The 19,268-nt window shown below is 39.0% G+C and overlaps 1 long non-coding RNA gene across 1 annotated transcript in view; it reads left to right on the top strand.

Annotated features, from left to right (window-relative positions):
- LOC122729128 overlaps nucleotides 1–19,268 on the top strand; it is a 132,201-nt gene that overhangs the window by 97,806 nt on the left and 15,127 nt on the right. Inside the window, exon 6 of the long non-coding RNA XR_006353309.1 lies at nucleotides 10,160–10,275. This is a non-coding gene — a long non-coding RNA (uncharacterized LOC122729128). The remainder of the gene's footprint in view (nucleotides 1–10,159; nucleotides 10,276–19,268) is intronic.

Raw genomic sequence — 19,268 nt, forward strand, 5'->3', positions numbered from 1 at the left:
ACAAACTCTATGGAAGATGAAAAAAAATAATTTCGAAAAATGGTATCCAGGCGAAAAGCAATTACTGCCATCTGAGAAAAGATAACATGCTATTTTGCAGAAAAATCAATCCTGCCTTATATTGGCTTATTCTAAGAATAAGAGCTGGGCAGTGATGGGCAAAATGGTAGATTAAATTTGGTCATTAATCTTTGAACCCATAACTCTCTGTGTATAGTGTTCTCTTTAGGTGCAGACATTTTCTAAGACAAGCTATTGACAGGTGTAATATGTAGATTTTTCCACCCTTCATATGCCACAATCTTTAATGAACTTTAAGCTAAACATATGACTTATGAAGGCCCATTTTAGAGTGGGAATGGACCCAAAGGTTGACAGCTAAAGTCATAAAATGAAATTAGCTGTAATACATAGCTCTTCATTTTCCTCATTTTTCCCTTTGTCCATAATCACTGAGCTTTCCCCCCCCCCAAAGTGAATACCATAAGAGCTTTGCTAAGGCATAACCTTGTATTCATCATCCATTTCTACTCTTTCTATCAAATTGATCAGATCACCACCAACAGATTGGTAGCTTGCTTCCAACTCATTGGGGAATTAGGGTTTATTTAATGAATTGACCAGCATTTTTCATAAAGTAATGAAATTTGATTTCTTCATGTAATAATAACAGTAATAGCTAGCATTTATACAGTGTGTTGAGGTTTTCAAGTCATATCTCTTTTGATGTTCACATTACCCCTTTGAGGTAGATGCTATTATGAACCTCATTTTAGAGATGAAGAAACTGAGGCTGTGTCTAAGGCAGTATTAGAACTCAGGTCTTCCTTTTATTAAGTCCAGCACTTTATCCATTCTGACAACCACCTGCTAAAATTAGGTCATGTCCTAAAATTTGATAGGGCAGCTAGGTAGTGTAATGGATAGAGTGCTGGGCCTGGAGTCAAGAAGATTCATCTTCCCGAGTTCAAATCTGGCCTTAGACACTTGCTAGGTGTATGACCCTGGGCAAGCCACTTCACCCTGTTTGCCTCAGTTTCCTCATCTGTAAAATGAGCTGGAGAAGGAAATGGCAGACCATTCCTGTATCTTTCCCAAAAAAAAGTCCAAATGGGGCCACAGAGAGTCAGACACAACTGAACAACAGAATTTGATGGTGGAATTCATTTGCAAAGTTGATAGTCTTTTGATGGGATCTGGAAGAAAAACAGATTTGTATGGTTTGTGGTTGGAGGAAGGAAATTCCTTGGAAGGAACAATGAAATCATTCTTATTAATCTATGGATAAACAAAGCCACTTTTCAGAAGGGAAGGAAAATGTGTGCCATAAAATGAAGTATAGAAAGCAGCTGCATAGAAAATACTGGGTAAGATAGGAAAAAAAACCAGTTTGACCAACGGTCACTTCTAATTATATAAATACTCTGATTCATTAACCATATGAATCCTATGTGATAGTGATTAAACCCCTTAGACAAATCCAAAGTAACTTCTCTGTGTGGAAACACTGAAACAAACATTTATGAAAAATATGGCCCAACTTCTCAAAATATAGACCAATTAAATATTGAGATTTAATTCGGATATTTTACTCTGTGTGATGTATATATTAATGATGATCTCTCCCAATCTTTCTCCATCTTACTTGAGAAAAAAGAGAACCTTCTCTTTATTGACATAATCCTGAAGAATCTAGCTTTCCTCCCAAAATTACACATTTTTGCATAAATGGGCCTAATTACCTGAATTCAGTTTTGATTAGCAGTGTTAATTGATGCAGCTGTGGATGGTATCTGTTTACCTAAATTACCATGTGCAAACAGCAATATGTCTGAAAGTGAATATGCTAAACTGAAAATACTAATTAACTAAGACAGATTGGTATTCAAGTCACATCTCAGAGCTTTTTAATGAAAGCCTCGATGTGTCAGGGTTTTATGATATTCAGACAGAAATGTCTATATTACATATGATTTCTAAATTTAATTCATAGGAACAGATGGGATGGCGGCCAGGGTTCCTCTGAACTGCTTCTAGTATTAATGTGAATATTTTCCTAGGCTGGAGGCATATTCATATGTTTTGTGTGTGTGTGTGTGTGTGTGTGTGTGTGTGTGTGTGTGAGAGAGAGAGAGAGAAAGAGAGAGAGAGACTTTCATTGTGTATTTGACAATATACCAGCCCAGCACATTTCAACTCATCTATTTTTGACCAATACATTTGCAAATCATATCCATCTACTGTCCCAAAGATTAAGATAAATAAACTAGCTTGCAAGTTTAATCACATCAGCTGTTAAATTTAATCAAATCAAATGACAAAAAGGTTAGTTAAATAGGAATCTTTCAGGGACTAATCCTTCAGGAGTGTTGACATCATGGATTAAAAAAAAAATTGGACTATCTCAGTTGTGTGTCTACACATCACCAAGACTTCAAGAGGCTAAGGGAACAATAGCTTCCTTTTCTTGTTGCTGGGCATCTTTCAAAATTTTAAACTGGTTGAAAAACAAACCTTATTTGATGCATGGTTCAGAAACATAACTGGATAGTTTTAAGCCTTGGACACCTTCTCTCCTTAAGTTGCACTGACAATTGTTTTTCAGAAGCTTTACTCTATCTAAAATACTAACAGGTCTTCCCCCCATTTATTGTTGCCTTTAATTCTCATTAATAGTAATATTAAGTTAGAGGTATCTGATGTTGAAAATATAAGCTCTGCATATGATGTTATGGTAATAATGGTACCCTTATCAATTCCTCAAGAGGCTTAAAATAATTGCACAGCAATCCATAAGACTTCTAGTCCAAAGAAAGGGATGAGGCCTCTTGACTCAGCCTTAAGAGTTTAAGATCGTCAACAGTGTCAGGGCAAAATGGGGGGATAATTTTCCAAGACATCAACTTGAAGATAATTACAGTTTGGCATGTTTAATTTAGGTTTAAGTGAGGATATAATTACTCTAAATTGAATAATTTCAATTACACTAAATTCTGTCCCCAAAGTTTTGGTTAATTTGTGTTTTCTTGATAGTTTCATCCCAAGTGAAAACAGAATGGAGTCTATCTAGTACTGAATGGGATGTTCTGCCTTGAATGCCTTCTCTCTTGATTCATTTGGGATATTCCAATGTTAAGGACATTAATCTGGCACCAATTGAGGTGAAAAGCATGAAATGGTGCTCACTCAGAATGAAAATGTGCATTGCCCATTACTTACACTGCCCACTGGTTTTATGTGTGTCTTCTTGAGTAAAATTTTAACAAGCAAACCCTGTTTTCTTTGAGGTCAGTATTGCTCCCTCAGGCTTTTTCAGAACAGAGAACGCATTGATTAGAATTAAGGTCATTCATTGATATTTTGAAAATTCAATTCAACAAGTATTTGTTAAATGGTTAATATGTGCAAGGTCTCAAGGACATATAGACAAAACGAAGACCAGTCCCTGTCCTCAAAAAGCTTACATTATACAGATAAGTATATATACAGATAAGTATTTACTTGATCGATTTAACAATAACTGAGTAGAAACAAGAAAGACTTCTTTTAAGAGCCAGTTGCTCAACTATGGAGCAAGAAAAGGATGTGAAGAGGTAAAAGTGGAGGGAGGGGAGAGAGAGAGAGAGAGAGAGAGAGAGAGAGAGAGAGAGAGAGAGAGAGAGAGAGAGAGAGAGAGAGAGAGAGAGAGAGAGAGAGAGAGAGAATATTCTAGGGATAGGGGAAATATCAGGAAATGGCAAACTGGCCAATTTGGCTGGAACATATAGTAATATGAAATAAGTATAAGGAGGTATTCTGGAGCCAGTCTGTGAAGGACAATAAAAGTCAAACAGTGAGGTTTTTAGATTAATGAAGAATAGGTAGGCACTGAAAGGTCTTAATCAAGAATCAGTCCTCACTTGGTCACCTTTTAACTGATGAATAATCCAAATAAATTCAGTAGATATTTCTTCAGCACTGACAATATTCAGAGTAGGACAGCTGGGTGACACAGTGGATAGAGCACTGAGCTTGGAATCAGGAAGATTTATCTGATCTTCATGAGTCCAAATCTGGCCTCAGACACTAGCTGTGTGACCCTGGGCAAGTCATTTAACCTTGTTTGCCTCCATTTCCTCATCTGTAAAATGAACTTGAAAAGAACATAACAAACCACTTCTGTATCTTTGACCAGAAAACCCTAAAATGGAGTCATAAAGAGTTGAAATGAGTGAACAACAATAGTCTTCAGAGTGCTGTTTAAGACTCTGGGAAAAGTAGGTAGATAAATAAAATGTACTCTGCCTTCATGTACATTACAGCTGGCCAAGGTCAGGGTCCATGTTTTTGTCTTTCATTGTATCCTGTCCATGAGGGACACATAGTATCTGGCACCTAGTAAGTACTTGATAAATGCTTGTTGATTTCCTAAAGGGTACAGAGAAATCATTTCACCTAAGTAAGCCCTTTGTTGCTGAGTGTTCTGGGGTAATACCAAGAGTCAATCCTTAAGGAACAAAAGGTCATCTGTGCCATCCGAGCAAGGGATTTTTGCCACTAGGGTAGTGTAGACTGTCCATGGAATGTCAGCACTTTCCCTACCACCTCTTCTCACTTATACGTAGCTTAAGAATGTTGTCTAATGAAAGATTGGAAAATGAACTCATTTGGCCAAAGGTCAGAAGAGCATAGATTTAGAGCCTTAAGTATCCCTAGAAGAATCTAGTCTTGACTGCTTGATTTTACAGATTGGCAAACTGAAGCCCAGAGAAGTTAAATAAAGACCATATTCATACCTGGTGGATCTTAGCAAGTAACATCAGATGTTTACCAAGAGGATGCTTTCTGTAAGCCTGGTTAGTCATGGAATTTGCCAAATGGTTACTCTCTTGGCACCTAGACAAAAGAATTCCTAATTGGTGAGGGCTAAATACCAGGGTTTTGTTGTTGTTGTTGTTACCAACACCCCAGCCTCCTTTTCTGTCACCTCTCCTGACACACAGGCTTGAGTGCCTTAGGAATCTTAAGGGGAACTTCTTTATGACTTTTAACAGATGTCAACTATGAGAAAGGACAAATGGAAGTTAGGAGCCCCCTCCCCATCCTTTACCCCAAGACCTATTAGTGTTTTTAGGCAAATCTTGGGACCTGTCTAGAAGCTAGGTTAATCTTCATAATGGAGAGGGGTTCTCAGCTGTTCTTGAAGGTGTATCATCATTTCGAAGGGGTTTTTGGATATTCAAATAAATATAAGCTATGACCTAAAGTCTCATTAACTAAAACCATCTTATTCATAAAATACTTCAAAGAAATGCAATCCGATGATTTCCGACTACTGCAAATATTCTAGATGGATTGCTTTTGCTCTCTAATTCTTCCATGTGTCTCATATGGGTTATGTTTCCAAGCTTCTTCGGGAACTCCCAGAGCATTTAATTGACCCACAAATGTGAAAAATTATTTATTATTATTCACTTATACTCACTTAAGCAATAAATAATATTTAAGTGAATAGATCCTAATAAGGAAATTGCCATGATAGGAATTATAGTTTAACATTCAGTAAGTATTCATTTAGCACCTACTGTATGCAAAGTCCTGTGCTATACCCCTCAAGGGGAGACAAAGAGATAGTGAAACCACATGCCCTGTCCCAGTGGAGTTTGCCATAGAAGTAGGGGTATACCACATGTACAGTGACTACTATAATGCAAATCCAGACAGAAGCGGAAAGAGCACCAGCCTTGGAGTGAGGAGTGCCCTGGGCTTGGATCCTACTCTTGAACCTTACTGACTGAGCAAAAGGAAGTAAGGAATCAAGAATTTATTAAGCACCTACTATTTGTAGGGCATGATGCTAAGCACTTTGTAATTATATCTTAGTTGATCCTCACAATAACCCTGAGAGGTAGATGCAATTATTTATTATTCCCATTTTTGTAGTTCAGGAAATTGAGGCAAACAGAGGTTAAACTTCTTCCTCAGGGTCACAGAGCTAATAAGTGTCTGAGGTTTGAATTCAGTTCTTCCTGACTTCAGGTCCAGTGCTTTATTAGTTCTACCATCTATCTTTCTCTAAGTAAGACACTTAAACTCTTGGAGACAGTTCCTTCATCTAAAACAATGCTTCTTGACTCCCTAAAGGTAATAGATAAATCATCTTACCTAAGCCCTTTATTGATGAGTGTTCTGGGGTAACACCAGAGGAGTCCATCAGTGTGGAACAGAAGGTCATGCATGCCAACCAAAGGATTTTTTTACCATCCATTCAACCAGGGCAATATACAATAGAGTAGAAATCTGTAATGCCTACATACTCTGCAGGGTTGGGAGGGCAATCGAGAAAATGTATGTAAAGTGCTTTGAAAAACCTCTTAATAACACAAATGGCAGTTATGCTTATCCTTTATGATGTGTAAACACAGGGATAATCTGAAACATGAGGAGGAAAATCTTGTTTTTGACTAAGGGCAAAAGGCATTTGACTCAGACCTTGAAGAAGTCACAGTAACCTTATATTACATAATGATGCACCCTAGATCTGAAAGTTTAATAATAATAATAATAATAATAATAATAATAATAATAAACTGCTGAACCCAGAATTTAAAGGCACACTGAAGAAATGTTAAGATTATCGATCTCTTGACCTGCCTATATTTCTATGGAATGAAACACCAAAAATATCCCAAGGGAGATAGCATTTTGACATCTTAATTATTTCAAATTCTAAAATAATTTAAATGTGTGGTCTTTTTATTTTTATACAAAATTTTGTATAGTTATTATAATACAAATATAAAATTATACTATAAAAATGAAACAGATGTGCTTGAAGTCTTTGCTTAAGCTTTAAATAATATTAATTTATTCAACAAGGCTTTATTGAGCATTTTCTCTTTGCTGGCCACTCTGCTAACACTGGCATACAGACACAAAGTAAAAACCCTTGCCTATTTTTAATTCAATCCAACAGACACTTATTAAGCACCTACTATATGCCAGACACCATCTTAGGTCCTGAGGATACCAAGATAAAACAAAGCAATGCTGCCTTCTAGAACCTTCTTATATACATCTAGGTACATACAAAATAGAGGCTAAGTCATTTCCTGGGAGAGAGCACAAGTCAAGTGTGAAGGATAGTTTGTTAGTAATAGACCAGGTAGTCAAGACAGTACAATGAAAGAGGAAGAATAGATCAGGGAAACTGGAGGCAAGGGACTGGCATGGAGAGATCTATGAGGGAACAGTGCAGGTCTGAATCAGTGGGTCTGAGTGCCAGCAGATTGTCCTGCCTCGCTTAATAGCAAAGATATTGTTGATTTGAATATGGATCCATTAGAAAGTGATGAAAAGAGAAGGTAGGATACAGTTGGCAGCTGGAAAAATGTCTACGCCCTGGTTCTGCCTGATGGGAAAGGTAGGGGTGTCAGTATAGAAGAGTTAAGGCATTTTTGAGGTACTCGCCCTCAACCAGATTATTCTTCAGTCAAGTGGGGAAGAACTTGTACACAGATGATTTTCTATATACTCAGTATGTCAAAAACAAAGGAATATAAAAATAGGGACTCTGGTTGTGATTTCATCAGTATATAGAACTCCCAATCAATAAACATTAAACACTACTCTATATCAGGTGCTGAGCTAAGTACTGCGGATACAAAAAAAGGCAAAAGATAATCCCTGCCTCAAAGAACTTGTGATCTAATGAGAAAATTGCCTCTACTAATGCAGGTTGGCACCTTCTTTCCAACTTACAGTCTTAGATTTGCCTCATGACAATGAATGGCTATGAGTTGCCCACAGACAGTATTGGCCAGAAGTAGAAATTGAACCAAGGTCTCCCTGGCTTTGAGGCCAGTTCTCTACCCATAATGGCATGCTGTCTTCCATACAAAATATAGAAAGAATAAATAAAAAGGCATCTCTGGATGAGCAGCGTTAACTGTGTGGTGGAGGGTGGAGGATCTGGAAAGGGCGTCATACAAAAGGTGTCACCCGAGATTTGCTGTAAAGGAAGCTTGGGGATTTTAAGGGGTGGAGTTAAGGAGGGGGAGCAGCCAGTCATGGGGAGTTTGGGCTGGAGTGGTGAGAATGAAATTATAGAAGACTGAGGGACCTGGCAAGAAACTCAACTACTGGACACTAGGGTGCATGGGAAATTGGTGATATGAAGCAAAGAGTGTAGCCACAGAAGTGCCAAGGTCAGAGAGGAATCAGCTGTAATGGAAGACAGATTTGATGCCACACCATTAGCTGTTGGCATGCCAATTCTCTTGTCCCTTTTCCTGGTGCCGGGAATTGACCCTAGACTATGGGCTAAGTCTTGAATCCACAGGACTGGGCCAAATAGATGCAGCTACCCGAAGGAGATGGATTGATGGTAGGCAGGGAGTGAACACAAACCATAATAACCCCTTGTATTTTTTCCTATACATAAATTAAAAGCCACATGTTATCTTGATATGCTGCTTCTTTCAATAGAATGTTTCTCAAAAAAAATCCAGTTCTAACTGCTGAAAAAATAATGTACGTCTATTGACCTGATTGATGTCCAGCATTGTGCTAGGCATTGTGGGAGATACTAAAAAGAGACAACATATGGTCCTACACTGAAGAGTTTAACTCTAATAGAGAGTGGGGATACACATACACAAAACAACTAGAGGAAAATTCTAAAACTCGTACAAGATGTTGTGGTTTATGTCATGTATGCCAGGCTGAAAGAATTCAGAATTCATACCTAATGAGACCTAGAATTGGAATTGACCATGGAGGCCCCATCTGGTCCAACCCCTACATTTTAAATTTTAAATCTTATTTTTAAAATGTGCTATTGATTTCTCTTGTTTTTATATCACAGTCATTTCTTATACATCCCCCCTTTCCATTTTCCAATGGGCCTTCCTTTATAAGAAAGGGGTGGAGACTGTTAAACAAAAGCCAACTCACACATCAGCCTGGTCTGCAACATTCTGCACCAATAATCACCCACTTCAAAGTATGGAAGGAGATTAATTTCCTCCTCTCTTCTCCAGGACAAACATTGGTCATTATAATTGCATAATATTCAGTTTTTCTTTTCTTATTCTTTTCACTTAAATTGTTGCAGTCAGTTGGGGCAGCTAGGTAGCACAGTGAATAGAGCACTGGCCCTGGATTCAGGAGGACCTGAGTTCAAATCTAGCCTCAGACACTTAACACTTACTACGTGTGTGACCCTGGGCAAGTCACTTAACCCTCATTGCCCTGCAAAAAAAAATATGTTGCAATCATGGAGCATATTTTCCTGGTTCTCCTGTCTTCATTCTGTGTCAGTTCACACAGGTCTGTCAATGTTTTTCTGAATTCTTCATGTATTTCATTTCTCAAGGCTCAGTAATATTCCATTTTGGGAACAGTGGATAGAGTGCCAAGCCTGGAGTCAGGAAGATTTATTCATTAGTTCAAATTTGGCCTCACGACACTCCCTAACCGTGTGACTGTGGGTTAGTCAGTATTTGCCTCAGTTTCCTCATCTGAAAAATGATCTGGAGATCTGGAGAAGAAAATGCCCAACCACTCCAATGTCTTTGCCAAGAAAACCCTAATTAAGGTGATGAAGAGTCAGACATGACTGAAATTATTTGAACAGCAAGAATGATATTCCATTATCTTTGTATATCACAGTTTGTTTAGCAATCCCTTCAAGAACTCACAGGTTTTATAAATGAGAAAACTGAAGCCTAGTGAATGTATGTCACTTGAAAGATCTTGTAGGTTATAAGTATCACAGCCTGGGCTCAAACTCATATGTTTTCTGACTCCAAATCCTGTGGCTTTTCCTCAAGCTTTGAAAGGTGGCAGGAAGTCCTCTAGGATTTTCAGGAGAAGTTACAGCCTTCATTCACTTACTGTATGCTCATAGCACCCTAAGGGGAGTCTGTAAGTAATCTAACAACCCCTGACATGAAGGTTATTTAAACAGCATAAGAGCAAAAACTGGATTTCCAAAGAAATGAGCAACGTGACTGATCAGGACAAAAACTTAACCCATCTCTGGTCTCTGCTTCATTAGGTCTGCAGCTTAATTGAAGACGTGTTATTTCCATCTGCATAAATAATAGTCATGCATTTTGACTTCTCAGTGTTCTCATGTCCCTCAAATCCAAATTGGATTTTTTTTCTTTGTCTTAAGCTTCTCAAGCACCCCTTAAGCTTCACTAATGAGGTCCGTTGTAGAAGATCTGGTGCGTTCCAACGTTGGGAATCAAAATCTCGTCCCCTTGAAAGTCTGACTGAGAAGTCAACAGAGTAAGTAGACTTTGGCATTGGCAGCAAGCTTTTGGAAGCATTCCTCATGTGTTTGGGTGTATTTAAATTTTGTTTTTAGCTTTTAGGTTTTGCATCCTGGTTGTACATTTGAGTGCTGGGGAAATAAGACCAGATGGATATAACAACCAGGCTTTCAGGGAATTATACACCCATCACATTAAAACACTTGCACAAACACAACAAGGTACATATGTCTATCTGAATGTGTGTTTTGTTTCATTATTTCTTGGAGACCAAATGGTTGGAATTTAAGCAGAGATTGTTACTTAGCTAGAAGCCTGGGGATAAGAGCCTTCGCCTATGAAAGTTTGGGGCCTTACACAGAGCTCACAACCTGACTAACCATCACTGAGAGAAAAATCTTGAATCTACTTGTGTTGGTTTGCTTCTTGTTGGGTCTAAACCTCTGATTTCCTCAGTTTGGGGGGGAACTACCAGGGTGAAAACTGCCTCTAGTAGTGTACATGGGTGACCTCCCTATGACTTCTAGTCCTTTAGAGGCATCTGAGAGGTTAGGTGATTTACCCAGGATCACACAGAGCACGAGAGACAAGTCTTCAAGCCAGGCCTTCTTAACCCAGAGAACAATCTTCTGTCCCCTCTGCAACATTGCTCCCCACTGAGGATTATAGGATTCAGAGGAATGGAGCTGGAAGGGACCTCAGAGATCATTCAGTTTAACTCCATTTTACAGATGAAGAAACTGAGACTGAGATAAGGGAAGTGACTTGCCTGAAGTCACTAAGGTCGTATGGAGATTCATTCAGATCCCTGTGACCCCAGTCTCAGCACACATTTGACTGTACTATACTGTGTCTCCTTGGCTTACTTGAGAAGTGTGGATTTCCTCCCTTGAAATGGATGGATCTCTAGTAGGGAAACTCCCTCCACTAATACAGGTGGCACTTTCTCTGAAACCTAGAATCTTAGGTAGCTGCTTGGGGGCACACGCATTTAAATGATTTCCCCAGAATAGTACCGTCAGGATAGAGAAGATATGGCAGAGGTGGGACTTGAGCCTGGATCTTTCTAATTCTGAAGCTACCTCTCTATCTGCTAGGTAACAATGCCAGCTGAATTGAATGGAACAGACTAAGAAAAGTAAGAGGGTCGCTAGTAGTTTCATATAATGCACCTGTAAATGAAACTTTTTTTCCTGACAGTTTAAGACAGCCAAGCACAAAATGGGAATAATCACAGTGGTAGCTTATGCTTTTCTAGTGCTTTTAGGGGGAACAGCATCCTTGCTTCATAGCCACACTGGAAGGCAAACTAGTGAAAATATTGCATACTCTCCCTCTTTACAGTTGAAGAAACTAAGGCTCAAAGAGATGGGGATAAGTCATAAATATTACATCCAGGGCTACGACCTGAGTTTTCTCACCCTAAGGCCCAGTGCTCTTGGCCTTACTACAAGGAACAGGGAAGTCATGCTTTTCCCCCTCTCACAGCTGTAATCAGTAGTGCAACTATCTCCCAGACTAACATTGTCCAGAGACGACAGAAGGGTTCACACATTTCTCAAAGTCAGTACATTTTTCATCTGCAGACCATCTAGTGTTGATAAGTGATGTGTGGCTTTAAAATATGGCATGCATGCATATGTGTGTATATACATATATATACATATGAGGGAGGGGGGAGAGGGAGGGAGAGAGAAAGAAAGAGGGTGGACAGGACTAATAGTTACTTTCCTAATTATGTTTGCTAATGATAATATTAGGGATTTTTTTTTGTTTCCTGGGCTATGTGACTCTGGACAAGTAAGTTAACCTTTGTTTTCTCAATTTTCTCAACTGTAAAATGGGAATGATAATATTACCTACCTTCTAGGGTTGTTTGAGGATTAAATGACATATTTGTAAAATCTTTAGCATTGTGCCTGACCCATGATAGTCACTTAATACATGTTTGGTTTCCTTCCTTCTTTCCTTTCCTTTTTCATTCCTCCCTCCTTCCTTCCTTTTTTCTTCCTTCCCTTCTCCCTCCCTTCCTCTTTTCCTCCCTCTATTTTTTCCTTCCTTCCATTCTTTGTACCCTTTTCCCTCCTTCCCTGTTTTCCCTCCATCCTTTCTTTTCTCCTTCCTTCCCTCTCTTTCTGTCCTCCCTTTTCCCCTTCCTTCCTCCCTTCATTTCTCTCTCTCCCTTCATCTTTTCCTCTGTTCTCCGTCCCTCCTTTTCTTTCCTCCCTGTTTCCTTTCTCTCTTTTCCCTTATCTTCTCCCTTCCTTCCTTCCTCCAACCCCTCTTTTCTCCCTCCCTTCCTTCTTCCTTCATTCCTTTATTTCTTTCTCCCTCCCTCCCTTTCTTTCTTTAGTGTAAGGGGATAATACATGTATAGGCTTACAAAAGGGGAAAGTCAAGATAAAATGAATAATGTCCATGATATATTTAAGTTACACTTAGACAATCAGGAATTTATATAAAAGGATCTATCAGGAGCAAAATGATGAAGGTTCTTGGGGCAAATGGTTTCATCCATGTGGACTCTCCATCCTCTAACACTAATTGTCACCCATCTTCAAGAATTGCTGTGATCAAATAATTTGCCCTCTGTGGCCATGTTATTGATGAACCTCTCTGAATTTGACTAGGCTGCTCCTCTTACCCAACACACAGAGCCTGACACAGGGCCCAAACTCAAAGGCATTCCAACTGGGAAACCATTCAGACCTGGAGCTCAAGTGTCCTAGCATTAGGAAACCCAGAATCACCTACAAATGATAGTGAGGGATCCACACAGGATGTTAATGAACATATGTTGTCACTGGTTCGACCAACGGTTCTAAACCCAGGTCTCTGTGAACTTGTTTGGATGGACAGAGTAATAGACAGATGATAGATGAACAGACACACAAAAAATGATAGAAAGACAGGTGTCGGACAAATGATAGATAGAAGATAAGCAGAAAGAACAAATTGATAAATGTCTGTATTTAATGCCTTTGGTTTCTTTTGTCAAACTATTTTATTTTCTCCATTTAAGAACATTATTCTGACAAGGGGTCACCAGATTGCTAAAATTAGCATATGATACTAAGATGTTTATGAGCCCTTAGGTTAGACTGTAAGTTCTCTGAGGGTAAGAGCTAATTAATTTTTGTCTTTATATCCCCAGTGTCTAGCACAGTGCCTGACATGCAAATCAGGCTTAACAAAAGCTTGTTGATTTATTGATTGGCTAATTGCTTAAATATAAATCTGAAACATTTCAGTCAGACCAGTTACTAGATATCATGATGCAATTGGCTGGCCTTTTGGCCAGTAAATTCATATCCCTCTACACCTATATTTCACTGATTCCTCATTATTTCCTTTTCCTACACTTCTCACCAAGTCTCCCAGAGTCCCATTGTATTCCACCTCCTCACCAGAGTATCCCAGCCCTACCGCCTTTCCTTAAAATAAATAGGAAACTTTTATTTTACACCAAATGAATGACAACATGTCAAGTTACTTAACTGGCTCTCTTGGTCTTACCATGTTAATGGTGTGTTCATTATCAGTATAGACAGACCATGGCATTCTGGGGCCACTCATAGGTGTATTTCACCCACATAGAATGTCCAATAGATAGAGATCCATTAATGTGAAGTACTGTCTAGATATGCAGAAATCTGGGGAGATCCTTGTTCCCTATGGTTACATCGAATACAAATATGTTCAAACACACCTTGAAACATATTATAAGAATTCAAGACAGTGGAATATAAATTATTTGAGGGTGAAACAAGATCTAGAAACTTCTACATTAAAGGATAGGAGGGCTTAGAATATGATATTCTGGAGGACAAAAGAATTGGGATTACAACCAAGAATCACGTACCCAGCAAAACTGAGTATACTCTTTCAGGGGGAAAATGGGAATTCAATGAAAGAGAGAACTTTTCAGGCATTCTTGATGAAAAGACCTGAGCTGAATAGGAAACTTGACTTTCAAATATTTGAGGTTAAAGACCTTCTCTTTTTTGTCTTTTGACTCAAATCACCTAGCACATAGGAGATTTTGAGAAATACTTGTTGGACTCAATTGAATAATATGTGTACATTGATAGGGTAAGATGTGAAGCAGCATGGGACTGTGGAGAGAACAGTAGTTCTAAATTAAGAGCTCCTAGAATCAACCTCCACCTCTGACATTCACTCCTCATGTGACTTTGGATAAGTCACTTAACTTCTCTGACTTGGTTTCTTCATCTGTAAAATTAGGAGCAGTTAAGTGGTGAAATGGATAGAGTGCTAGGCCTGGAGTCAGGAAAATTCATCTTACTCAGTTCAACTCTGGCCTCAAACGCTTAATAGCTATGTGGCCCTGGGCAAGTCACTTTATCCTGTTTGCCTCAGTTTCCTCATCTGTAAAATGAGGTGGAGAAGGAATTAGCAAAGCAATCCAGTGTCTCTGCCAAGACCCCAAATGGGATTATGAAGAATCAGACACAACTGTAAATGACTGAATAACAACAAAAATAATTAACAGATGGGACCAGATAGTTTCTGAGGGCCCTGAGTGTATCTTTACCTTGCTTCAGAATGCAAATACATAAAGAGAGGGCAGGGTGCCATGGCTTATTGAGAAGGTAACAGAGAAAGCTTTTGATTCTTGGCTCTATTACTACCTTTGTGACACTGAGTGAGCCATTCTCTCTCTGTCAGCCTCAGTTTCCTCCTCTGTAAAAAGATTGGATTGTATTAAATTGCCTCTACATTTCTTTCCAATTCTTTGATCTTGGTTTTTGATGTAGCTTACAGAGCAGAATGCTTGGTGGCTTGAGTTTTTTCTTTTCTCCCAGGGATTCCTAGGGATTAGGTAAAACAAAGTTGTACTATCACATTAATTATGCTGCCATGCTGTGTTAGGGTTTAACTTCCCAAATGGCCATGTCCAAAAATGTACCCTTGTTCCAAATCTTGATTTCGTCTCCCCTAAAACAGAAGATAGGTGTGATTCAGGCGTCATCCTCTGTGCTCTGTTTGGTCATTGTACTGATGACAGTGCATGAGTCTTTTAAAGTTGTTTTTCTTTGTCATGTTATTTTATAACATGTTCTCTTAGTTTTATTCACTCCACTCTATCAGTTCATAGAAATGTTTCTGGGTTTCTTTTTAAAAAAAATCTCTGCTCATTTCTTTTTGGTTTGTTTCTTTGTTTTTGTGGGGCAATGAAGGTTAAGTGACTTGCCCAGGGTCACACAGCTAGTAAGTGTCAAGTGTCTGAGGTCAGATTTTAACTCAGGTCCTCCTGTATCCAGGACCTGTGCTTTAATCCACTTCACCACCCTCTGCTCATTTTTTTTTTACCCACTGGTATTCCTTCCTATTCACTTAATATAATTGATCCCTTCCTTTTCCTCTTGGTTTTATTTCCTTTTCTGAAGAGAATGGTGGGGTGGGGAAGAGGTTTTTGTTTTAATCCTGGCATTAATTCCTACTTCAGTTCCTCTTAACCAATAAGTCAATCAGCCATCAAACTTTTTTTTTTTTTTAGTGAGGCAATTGAGGTTAAGTGACTTGCCCAGGGTCACACAGCTAGTAAGTATTAAGTGTCTGAGGCTGGGTTGGAACTCAGGTACTCCTGACTCCAGGGCCGGTGCTCTATCCACTGCGCCATCTAGCTGCCCCAGCCATCAAACATTTTTAAGCACATGCTATGTGCCAAACAGTGTGTACTAGGTGTTGGGGATACAAAAACAAGGAAACAGTACCTGGCCTGAAGGAGATTTCATTCTGTTGGAGAAAACAAGGAGTGCACATATAAAGAATGATCATTGAATTGATTTAAATTAAAAAAAACTTTTCCAAGAAAGGCATTAGCAGCTTGGGGAGGAGGGAGGAGGAGGAGGGAAGGTCTCAGGTGGGCGGTGGCACTTTAATTGGGCTTTGTTCAAGGAAAACATTTTTCTTTGCAGAGTACATTCTGAGACACCAGCAGTTCTCCTGGTACTCAGAAAGAAAAGAAAGCAGCTTTTTTTTAAAACCTTGAAAACAATGAAGTTGACTAAATCTAACAACTGAGCTAATAAGAAATCCCTGAGGTGGAAATTTAAAGGTTCCCTGGTCCCCACCAGTAGGCACTTTGTCAACACAGTGAAGATTAGTCTCTAAGGTCGGAAAGCCAGGGACTAGACAAGAAATATTTAATGGGAAAGACGAGATTGTATTTCTGATTGCATGTAACTCAAGTTATTTGCAGTAAGGCGCATCCAGCCATTCCTTGATATCCACGTAGACTGGAATAGAAACACCAGACACTGATGCAAAGAGTACCAGTCTGGGCATCATTAGCATAAAAATGATGCCCTTTAAGAAAGCACCATATCCTGAAAGAGACAAATTGGTACATCCTTAAATCCCTTTAAGATTTCAGAAGAGAACAAGTCTTACCTTGCAGTGTGACCAGCAAAGCGTTGAGAATACCTCCAGCATAAATATGTATTTATTTGATTTGTGAAGAGGGGGGAGGGGGGCTTCACTCCCCTGCCCAGGGAGACAGTCTCTCAAGGTGTGCAAGCAGCCAGAAGAATTTTAAATCCTGAACAGTCACAGAAGCCCCAATTTGACATTTATGCAGTGGCCTATGTCAGCCTAAATCACCCACTCCCTCAGCCCCCTCTCCCAGGCCAACTAGACCTGTGGCAGGTGATAAATTGGGCTTCTGTCAGGCCACAGCAAGTCAAGATTCTAAGTGTTCAGGGACCAGTACTAGGGATAGCCTGGATAATTTGATCTATCAGAATTCACCTGTCTTCAGAGTACACAAGGGAATGAGGGGAATCCTAAAATGGTGAAAAACAAACAATTAAAAAAAAAGCTTCTTTGGGTTATAGCCCCTCAAATCACTCACCTTTTTGGCACCAGAGAAATTTCTAACTAACAGGTCCATAGGTAACTAGCAATTGTGCCTGGAGCAAGAGACACAAAATATACTTTGGACAAAGAAAAATAATTTGACCTGAGTTGGGAGGGGAAAGCTCAAGGAGAAGTCTCAGATCATGGGGGTAAGGTCCAGTGATGGGAGAAAATGGCCCCCACCATTGGATGGGCTAACAGAGATTCTAGTATGCTCTGACAGGGTGGACTATTGCATGGGGAGAGGACAGGACTAGACTGGACAAAGAGTAGCTCTCCAGGGCTTCCAAAGGAAGGGCTAATTATTCTTGCTAATAACCAGGTGCAGAAGTACAATTATTCTGTCAGTTTAAGAAATACAAGCACTCTCAGTCCCCTCTAAATGTTGGAACCCTAGTACAAAGCCCCTGTCACCCTACCCTCATTACAATTCTTCATAAGCAGTAGGTACCCTCAAAGTCAGGCAAATAGGATAGTTGCTGCTTTTGTTCTATTAATATCATTCCTATTTTGGCATATTTAGGATCCATCAGATATACCAGTCTTGCCATGGAGTGAAGTTTTACCACAGAAAAACCAGATTTGCAGGGAGGCAGTCCAAGTAATGGCTGATGCATACATTTTCATTTTTAAGTGAAATAGCATTGCTTTGACCTATTAGCTTAAAATATTTTTAAAGAATTAATTCAGTGACTATTTTTGTGCTATCAGAAAGCTGAATGATTAAAGATGAGGTCTGAACTGAATCCGACAGGATATTTAGGATTTTTAGGGTACTCTCCCCTCTCAATTTTATAGTTAGAAAGACCAAAGCATAGAAGCGTTTGGGAAGGAATCAGCCAGTCACACATTTGCACTTGAGAGGTTTCCAAGAAAACCGAGCTTTCTGTTAAAAATGACCTCAAATTACAGATGGAAGTATATTTTGTTGTTTTTTGTTGTTGTTAGTTCCTTTTTCTAAAGATTTTTTTTTGTCTGCTATGTTTAGCATGCCTTCACATGTATAACTTATATTGAATTGCTTGAATTCTTAAGGGAAGATAGGGAGGAAGGAAGAGAATCTTTAACAATAGATGTTACCATTTGTTTTTTTACATGTAAGGTGGGGAAAATTCTAAATAAATAAAAAAAATTAAAATTAAAATTACCTCAAATTATAATAACACACACAACTCATAAAATGTCTAAGGAGCACAATAAAATGTAAGCTTCTTGAAGGCAAGCGATCAATCCAGAATCAATAATTAAGCATGGATGATGTAGCATGAACTACCTTAGTATCCAAGATATAAATACTAAAGTGAAATATACTTGCCTTTGAATAGCTTATGCTGTAGTGGGGCAGATGGCAGCTATAGGTAGGTACAAAATTGATTCATTGTAATTTTGGGAGAAAGGCCAGGAGCACTGGAAATTCTCTGTGTAGAGTATAGGATCTGTACTTAACTTGAATAAAACTAGGGGGTCAAAAAAGTAGCAGTGAGGAAAGAATGGAAAGTATCCCCACTCTGGAGTCAGGATCTGAGCTCAAACTTTCTTGTGATGTTTACTACCAGTATGACCTTAGAGAAGTGACTTGACCTCTATGTGCCTCAGTTTCCTCATCTGTGAAATGAAGATATTGTCCTAGAATATCTACAAATCCCCCTTTAGCTCTAGCTCCATGCTCCCATGAATAAATAATGTCAGGAATGGAGCTCTGAATACAACAATGAACCTAAAGTCATATAAACATTTGTTAGTTCTTTGTTTTGGAAGAGGACCAATGACATCCCAGAGTGATGTCTTGATTTACTTGCAGGGTGACTGGATGAATCACTTAACCTTTATCTGCCACAGTTTACTTATTTATAAAATGGGGAGGGTTAGCTAGGTGAATAGAGCACCAGCCCTGGAGTCAGGAGGACCTGTGTTCAAATATTGCCTCAGACATTTACTCTGTGACCTTGGGCAAATCACTTAAACCCAGTTGCCTACCCCTCAAAATTGAGGATAACAGCCTTGACCTCCCAAGGCTGTTGCAAAGATAAAATCATATGTTATTTATGAAGCGATTTGCAAACTCTAAAGATCTAAATAATTGCTAACTGTTATTGTTCTCCATTATTTTAGACCAGTAAGTTCTAG

This window comes from Dromiciops gliroides, chromosome 5 (assembly GCF_019393635.1).
Source record: "Dromiciops gliroides isolate mDroGli1 chromosome 5, mDroGli1.pri, whole genome shotgun sequence".
Classification (NCBI taxonomy): Eukaryota; Metazoa; Chordata; class Mammalia; order Microbiotheria; family Microbiotheriidae; genus Dromiciops; species Dromiciops gliroides.